The sequence below is a fragment of the Rattus norvegicus genome, chromosome 5 (genome assembly GCF_036323735.1).
Source record: "Rattus norvegicus strain BN/NHsdMcwi chromosome 5, GRCr8, whole genome shotgun sequence".
Taxonomy (NCBI): Eukaryota; Metazoa; Chordata; class Mammalia; order Rodentia; family Muridae; genus Rattus; species Rattus norvegicus.
Window position 1 is genome coordinate 11,302,501 of NC_086023.1, and position 7,734 is coordinate 11,310,234.

The 7,734-nt window shown below is 45.3% G+C and overlaps 1 protein-coding gene across 1 annotated transcript in view; it reads right to left on the reverse strand.

Annotated features, from left to right (window-relative positions):
- Positions 1-6,122, reverse strand: part of Sulf1 (sulfatase 1) — a 162,673-nt gene extending 156,551 nt beyond the window's left edge. The window contains exon 1 of the mRNA NM_134378.3: positions 5,953-6,122. The gene's annotated coding sequence lies outside the window, so the exon portion shown is untranslated. The remainder of the gene's footprint in view (positions 1-5,952) is intronic.
- Between the last annotated feature and the right edge of the window lie 1,612 nt (positions 6,123-7,734).

Here is a 7,734-nt window from a genome sequence, read left to right on the forward strand (position 1 = left end):
GTTTCCTATGTTGGCACTTGCGTTGTTAAAAACAAACAAAAACAGAAACAGAAAAGATATTACAGTGGATGTTGACAGTGGGAGCCCATATCTCTCTTATCCCAGAGCCTGAGAGGTGGAAACCAGAAGATCCTGAGTTTCGGGGCAACCTGGGCTACACGATAAAATCGTCTCAAGGGAAACCAAAACCAGGCGAGGTTTTCACTTTGAAAATAGAACCTTTTATAAATTAGTAAGACCTTGGTACATTATTAATTGGGAGTTCAGAAGCCACATATTTTAAGGGCTTGGCTGCTGCAATTGAAAATGTAGCCAGGCAATTAAGAGTCCATGCTTTTTCAAAGTTCTAAAGTCTGAAGGGGAAGGGGTCTGCAGGGCAGAGTCTCTAGTTTTTAGTGGGGCGGGATGTGTTGGGGGCGACGTTTTTTGATTCTCCCTTTTTCCTGGTCCACTGCATGGCAGCCCAGGTGATCAGAGTGGGAAGAAGACCCTTTGACTTTTCCAGCTCCTGAAAATGGGTGAAACGGCCAGTGTCCTTCCACAAAGGTTATGTGAGAGAACGTCTCGTTCAGTTGTACTTCCTGAAAAGAGGTACCAATGGAAGATTCCAGTTCCCTGGTAGATATGGAGTTTGGCAGCAAGCGAGGGACTCAGGCCGACTGCGTTAGTTTTGTGCTAAACTTGTTTTAGAGGTAATGATCCCTTCTCTCTCTTGCCTAGCTATATGTTGTGTTTCTTAACCAATTACTTCTGGAAGTCTGACCTAAATCCTTTGTTTCTTTGGTCTGGTTTGATATGTGTGTGTGTGTGTGTGTGTATGAGTGTATGAGTGTATGAGTGTATGAGTGTATATTTTGTGTGTGTATGTAAGAGTGTGTGTGTATGAGTGTATATTTTGTGTGTGTGTTTGTGTGAATGTGAGTGTGTGTATATGTGACTTTGTGTGTGTGTGTGTGTGTGTGTGTGCGTGCGCGGTCTGCCTGTATGTTTGTAAATCACTTGCTTGCTTGAATGCCTGCAGAAGTCAGAGTATAGCCCTGGATTCCCTAAAACTGGAGCTATAGATGGTATGAGCCACCGTGTACATACAGAAAAGTTGAATCTGGATCCTCTGACAGCAGCTAGTGCTTTTAACTCCTGAACCGTTTCTTAAACCCTCTTGGTTCCTTTCTAGATTGTGTGCCGGAGGAGGAGAAGGGATCTTGGAGGATGGTCCACTTTGGCTGTCCCTGCTCTTTCTTATCCTTAGTGCTGAACTCAGGACCTGGCTCCTCCAAGCAGCATGCACTGGCTCAGTGCGGACCTCAGAGATTCATCAACGCAGTTACTTCAAATCCCTCCCAGCCCAAACTACCTTTTCCCTTGACGTCCCCTCCCGTCTTCACTTCTCTTGCCTTTGGAAATGCTCACTGAGCAGAGCAGGACGAGACCGAAGGACCAGTGAGGAGACAGAGGCGGCTCCTTCCTACATGGTGGGTGTAGACCTTGAGTGCACCCGTCCACCTCCCATGGTTACTAATCATCCAACAGTAGATCTACTGTGATGTATTCTGTAGACGAGATGTTTTGTTCACAACATTCTAAAGTGAATTCCTGTGTGTCCATCTTATAGACACTTAACCGCTGTTCGTTCCCTGTTCAAGGCTGCATAGACAAGCAATATCATCTCTGGATTAGAACACGGGCTCGGACTACCCAGATCTACAGCCACAGTTGCTATTTTAAGTGATCGGGGCAGAGTAATCAAGGGATGTTGAAATAAATGGGGATTTTTTTTTGCCTAACAATCTTGACTTGGGACAATAATTTCACATTTTGACTAAAAGTGATGCCTCCCCTAAGGGCTCCTAAAATAAAACCAATTGAGTTTCGTGCCTGTTCCTCCTTTATAATGAATGGATGAGGAGGAAGCACTAAACGCTGGCTCATGGCTCTGAAGGGGATTACTAGAAAGTGCCTTAAGCGTCTGAGCGTGTCTGTGAGTTGGTGAACACACATTGTGTCCTCTGTGGAGAAGAATGTAAAACAGGCTAGTCCCTGTCACCTTACCTGAGGAGCATCAAGATAAAATAAGCAAACCACCAAAGCAGGATATAAAATAAAGCAAGTGTGCTAGGTACAGTGGGTACTAACTCGCTAAGGGCCAGCATCAAGAGACGGAAGGCTGCCATCAGTGGGAGTGGTTGGTGGCCTTTGGGAGAATGTAAGATCAAGTTCAAACTCTGAATGCTAAGTAGATGTGGGTGACTGAAATGATCCTTTTCATACATAGGCTTGTGAATGTAGAGCCAGAAAGAACCACGTGGCCTTAGTGTATAGCTCAGTGGAGAACACTTGCTCAGCACAGAGGCTCTGGGTTCCATTCCTAGACCCCTAGATGAGCAACATACATGAAATGAGCTCACCACTCAAGCAAGTTGCAAAGGATCAGGATGAAGAAATTCAGAAGGTGTGGACACTGACCTGGTCGCTGTCCTTGCAAGCAAAACACAGCTTTTGCCCTTGTGGGATGGGTGGGAATATGACTGAAAAAAAATCAGTGGGGCCAGCATATGAAGGTACAATTCAGTGGAGGAATACGTAGCTCTCTGTGCCTGAGGCCTCAGTTGCCAGCATATTCACAGAGAGAAATGGAGACAAAGAGGACCGGTTAGGAGACTGTTGCGACAGCTCACTTGTGAGAGAATCATTGCATTGGGGCAGTAGCTGCAGGCCAGATGTGGAAGATATATTAAAGGAAGGACTCTTAGGATTTGATGACAGATTGGCTGTAGGGAGGAGGGAAGTGTTGGGGTGGAGGGAAGAGGCTGAGAGGGAAGTTCACAGGCTTTCCCCTTCCTCCCCAACACTGTGAGCATGAATTGAAAATAGTTTTAAACAGGAATCATTTTCCGGCACTATTTCCTGCAAGATACCTTCTTTCCACTTTTTTTTCCCATGGATCTTACATAAAGGTGAGTTAATCGTATGGTCTCATACTTCATTTCAGACAAGAGCCTCTTTGTCCCAATGTCAATAATGACAAAAATAGGAATATTTAGAGCAGCTTATAAAGCTGAAATCCCCTTAAATTCATTCTGGCTATGCATGGTTTCGCATGCAGAAAAAAAAAAGACCAGATGTCCTGACTGGACCCATTAGGTGGCCTGATTCACATGGCGAAGGTTGGGGCTATCCAATACTATACAGGACTCAGCACAGGAAATTCTCCTTTGGACGGGAAAGAGCAGAACGTTCAAATCCCAAACCTTATTCTATGCACAGGGAGTTAGGAAAAGAGAAGTGTCACACTTACCACTTGGCTGAACCGTGACAATAGAAAGGCTACAACAATCTGTCTCATGGCCCATTAAGTTCTCCAGACGGAAACAGAATACAGACACTCATTTTAGTATCTTGATGGAGGTCCCCATCCAATCCACAAAGACCCTAATTAATGAATTCCAGCAAGCCCCTCCATCATAAAAAGTGAATTCTGTAACTTTCATGAATCAAGCTTTCCATCCATCTCTCAGAAATTTCAACTTAATTCAAATCTGGGTAGAAGGGCACAACTACACAACACGCAGAACCTCACCCCACTCAGGTTATTGCCCTAAGGGACTCCTGTGTGTCCTACAGCTGTGATAATACTAATAGGAATTCCTCGTGTTAGCACATAGTGCTGTCAGGAAGAGACCAAATGTCACACTGAGGGATGTAGAAGTCACCACAAATAAGTCAATGTTCGCCATCTGGACTGGGTAGATCCAGATTTTGACAAGAAATGGAGATTGCGCACAGGGCATTGTCCTTTAAGTTAGCACTTTCTGTTCAGTGAGTTATTTTACATTGCTTTGTTAGGGAGCCGGAACCGAAGCGTGTGTCTTCCAGGTATGAACTCCTATGTTCCAGCACTGTGTCTGGTTAACGCCCTGCTGCCTTGGACAGGTGGTTCTTTGGGGTGGGAAAAGAGAAGTCTTCCATATTATCTGCTTCCCGACCAGCCAGCTTGATGCTCAGTCTCCAGGCAGAGGCTCATGGGGCCCCTGAGACTTTGTATTCATAAGCAGAAGCTCGTCCTTGCCCTTGTTAGAATACCATTGTGGGACCTCTCCTTGGGTGAAAGCCAGCCCAAAAACGGGGCTCTACCTTGTCATGAAATAATGCTACACGGGTACCAAAATGGCCTGGTCAGTAAGCTCTGAACCTGCTCCATGCTGTAAGGAGCGCTGATGCTGATACGATGGGAGGTATTTGTCTCCCTTTCCCTATTCACATTTGAAACCTCAGTTCCATAGCAAAACTAATAAGGAATGAATGGAATTCCAAACGGCTTCAGCTCATGAACTAGGTCCTATTACCCTTTGGTTATGTAATATTGGGGCTCAGATAGCGCTCAGAATCACTGTGGGGCAATGCTCTTCACTGAAGATGTTCAGACCTTGACTGCAGGACATCCGGACAACAGACACCTCAGCACTGTACTGGGATACTGGTTTTGTCTTAACTTTTGTTTTTAAGATGGTTTTTTTAAAAATCAGTTCTATGATTACAAAAATATGAGACTGAAACCAAACGTTAGAGACCTCAAGTCAAATCACAGCGTCCCTGGCGTCTCTGCCTATCACATAGCTCCTACCTGCAGTGCTCTGTACAAAAATCTGTCACCTGCAAGTGTAAGGACCAGGTTGCATTGCTCTACCCAATTTCCCAATCCCTGTAGGACAAGAGTAGGTTTCTCAGGGAGCAAGTCAGTCTCTGAGTGCAGTGAAAATAGTAGCCCAGACTCACCCATCCTGCTCAAACACTTGAAAAAATAAAAATACCCTTTCAATCCCTCAGAAAATAAGGCACCAATTTGAAAGGCTCTTTTTTTTTTAATGACACAAGATGTAGCATGTAATGTCCCTTGTTATATTCCATTCAATTAAATCCTGGTGGGTGATTTTGGCAGAGCAGTTAGCCGCACATCAGATGACAACTCACTGTTGCTGGGCACCCGGATGACCATTAATTTCCAATGACTAATTTGTAATTAAAATCTTTTTGTTTATTTGTTTATAGGCAGAGCTGAACATCTATTTACATTTAATTAACATTGTTTAAAGCCTATAAACGCATCGACTTCAATGGTCCATCCCAGATAGGCTCCTTCAGTTTTTCCTCACTTGTAAAACTCACACACAGATCTGCAAGTGAATTACATCCATCTGCTCCCTCTGCAGCGGCACTGGGCTACGTTAGAGAGCGACTTCCTCCTACTTCCCTATTTGCTTTGCTTCCAGTTCTGAGCATTTGGGTTTCAGAGCCGACCCAAAGGCTGCACCGACGGTAGCCAGCCCCAACCAGACTTAGTTTCCAAAAATGATTAAAAACCCATTTGGGCTCCATCCCAAATCGACCCAATCTACCTTGCACAAATTCGGTTAACAAAGCGTTTCCGACTCTGTCGGCTGACCATAGACCCTAAGAATCTTTCCTTTTTGAGAAGGGGAACGCAACAGCTTCAAAGTGAACTCTTTAATGGTGAGAGCTAAAACAAACGCTTTCTTGGCCTTGCCCATCCTTGATGAGCAATCCGCACCTACTTTTTTGCGACTATAACGGGGACCTCATGGCACCCAGGCTCCCAAAGACAGTTTCTTCGTTACACCTTCCAAAGCAACGTCCGAGAAGCGTTAGCGCTACAAAGATAGCCGAGCCGGAGCTATGAGCACTGTTATCTGTCAGCCGTACAATAGCAGCATTGATGGAACGGCGAGGACCGGCTTTGACAAGTGTGCTGGGCTAGCATTACATTCCAAACTACGGCGAGAGAGAGAGGGAGAGAGCGAGAAAGAGAGAGAGGGAGAGGGAGGGGATAGGAGAGGAGAGAGGGAGAGAGGAGGAAGGGGAGAGAGAGAGAGAGAGAGAGAGAGAGAGAGAGAGAGAGAGAGAGAGAGAGAATTGATTTGGTGTCTTTTACTTTACCTGAAAACACAGCGTTTCTTGTGGCTGCTGCAAATGAATTCCTCCTCCTCTTCCCCAAAGCCAAGTACTTGGATTTTGCCTGCAACTCTCACTTGGAGAAGACCACACAGCTCCAGCAGGGCAGCCTTCCTTCTCTTAATCCCCACTCGAATGTGATGACACACGCTAACCCCAACCATCTGTTGAAACACGTCCTCAAGCACTCAGCACAGTGCTGTGTCAAGACAGGCTGCCCAATCCAATTGCTGGGACTGAGAGTCTCGCACCGATTGGAGGCGGAGGGCTGGGCAGGGACGGGGAGGTCGGAGAACTCCCCAGCCAAGTAACCTGAGATTTTCGGAGAGAAAGGACTGCTACAAAAAGAGGAGTGGGAGGTGCGGCGGGGAAGGTAGAGCGGATGAATTATTCTGGTGGCCAGTTGTGCCTTACTTTTCACAAGTCTCTGTGCTCCTCGGTGGGTGGAGGGGGTTCTCGGTGGGATGCCCAGGAACACTAAAAATCTTTTACAGCCCGTCTATTGAGGGCAATGTCCTCAGCCAGCCGCTCCCCCCATCACTCCACGGGAGATAAAAGATTCTTCTTGTCATGCTGATAAAGTGTTAAATGTGGGAGTAGTTTGCACTGAAATGTGACATCTACATTTTGAAATCTAAACTCCTACCTCCCTTTGATTGGGGGCGGCAGCCTCCAACATTCCTGGAAGGGCTTGGGGGGTGGTGTCGCAGCTTTGAGCCGAAACTTCTTTTTCTCCCTGGGCTCTTCACGTGTCTCTCCGGCTAAGCAGAGATGGTCAATGAAAACCATTTCGCTCTACTTCTCCAAAGCAGCTCACGCTTTCCCAGATAAAGCTGGCTTTTAATCACTTCCTACATCCACAGCCGTCTCTGGACCACAGCTCCTGGAACTAGAAGGCTACACTCTGCCAGCAATTATTTTTATTGGTTTCTAGTTAATTGTGCTTATAACATCCACGTAGCCCGAGCATCTCATTAACTATTTTGCCTTGAAGTGTTTTCAATTTGGGGGTGTTTAATACATCCTTCTTGTGTACTTTTTTTTCTCAAAAGGTAGTTTCTCTGAAAATTGTTCTTATAAAAGTAATTACATTGATAACCTGACTCAGAAAAGTATTACATTTGTTACAGATAAGACGATTTTGAGAAATAAATTCCTTACTTAAAAAAAATCTTATCCTTTCAAAAATTCCATCAGACATTCAAGGAATTTGGATAATCTTAAAGAGTAAAGAGGAATTTTAAATACCACCTACTGCCTAGCTGTGCCTGTTGGAGGCTAACATTTAAATATTACACCTTTTGAGCTTTGTGGTGAGAAAACCGATCACTTATGGGAGTGGGGGAGGGGATGGGAGGAAGGTTTAGAAGTCCAGATTACAAATAGGTAGCTGATATTTGGCGTATCCATGTCATAAAAAGATTTTTTTTTCAGTAAGAAGCCACATTGGCTGATTGGCTCTCTCTGCTTCACCTGTTTCTGTGATGTTATATATCACTTTCTCCCGATGCAAGTTTACAAAGCACAGAGAGGAGGAAAGGAGAGCTTGCTGGAGTGATATCTCCCCTACTGTGTCCTCAGGAAAAAGGAAGGGGAGGCGGGTGGGGAGGTGGGAGTTCTGACTTCATTTGCTTATTATCTTCCCAGAGTGATTATAAGGTGTCCGCTTTACAATGTATCACAAACTCACTAAGCTACCCAGGACTCCAGGCACCCACATCCACATACATAAGCAACACAGACATTGTCAACAGTGCAATTGGCAGG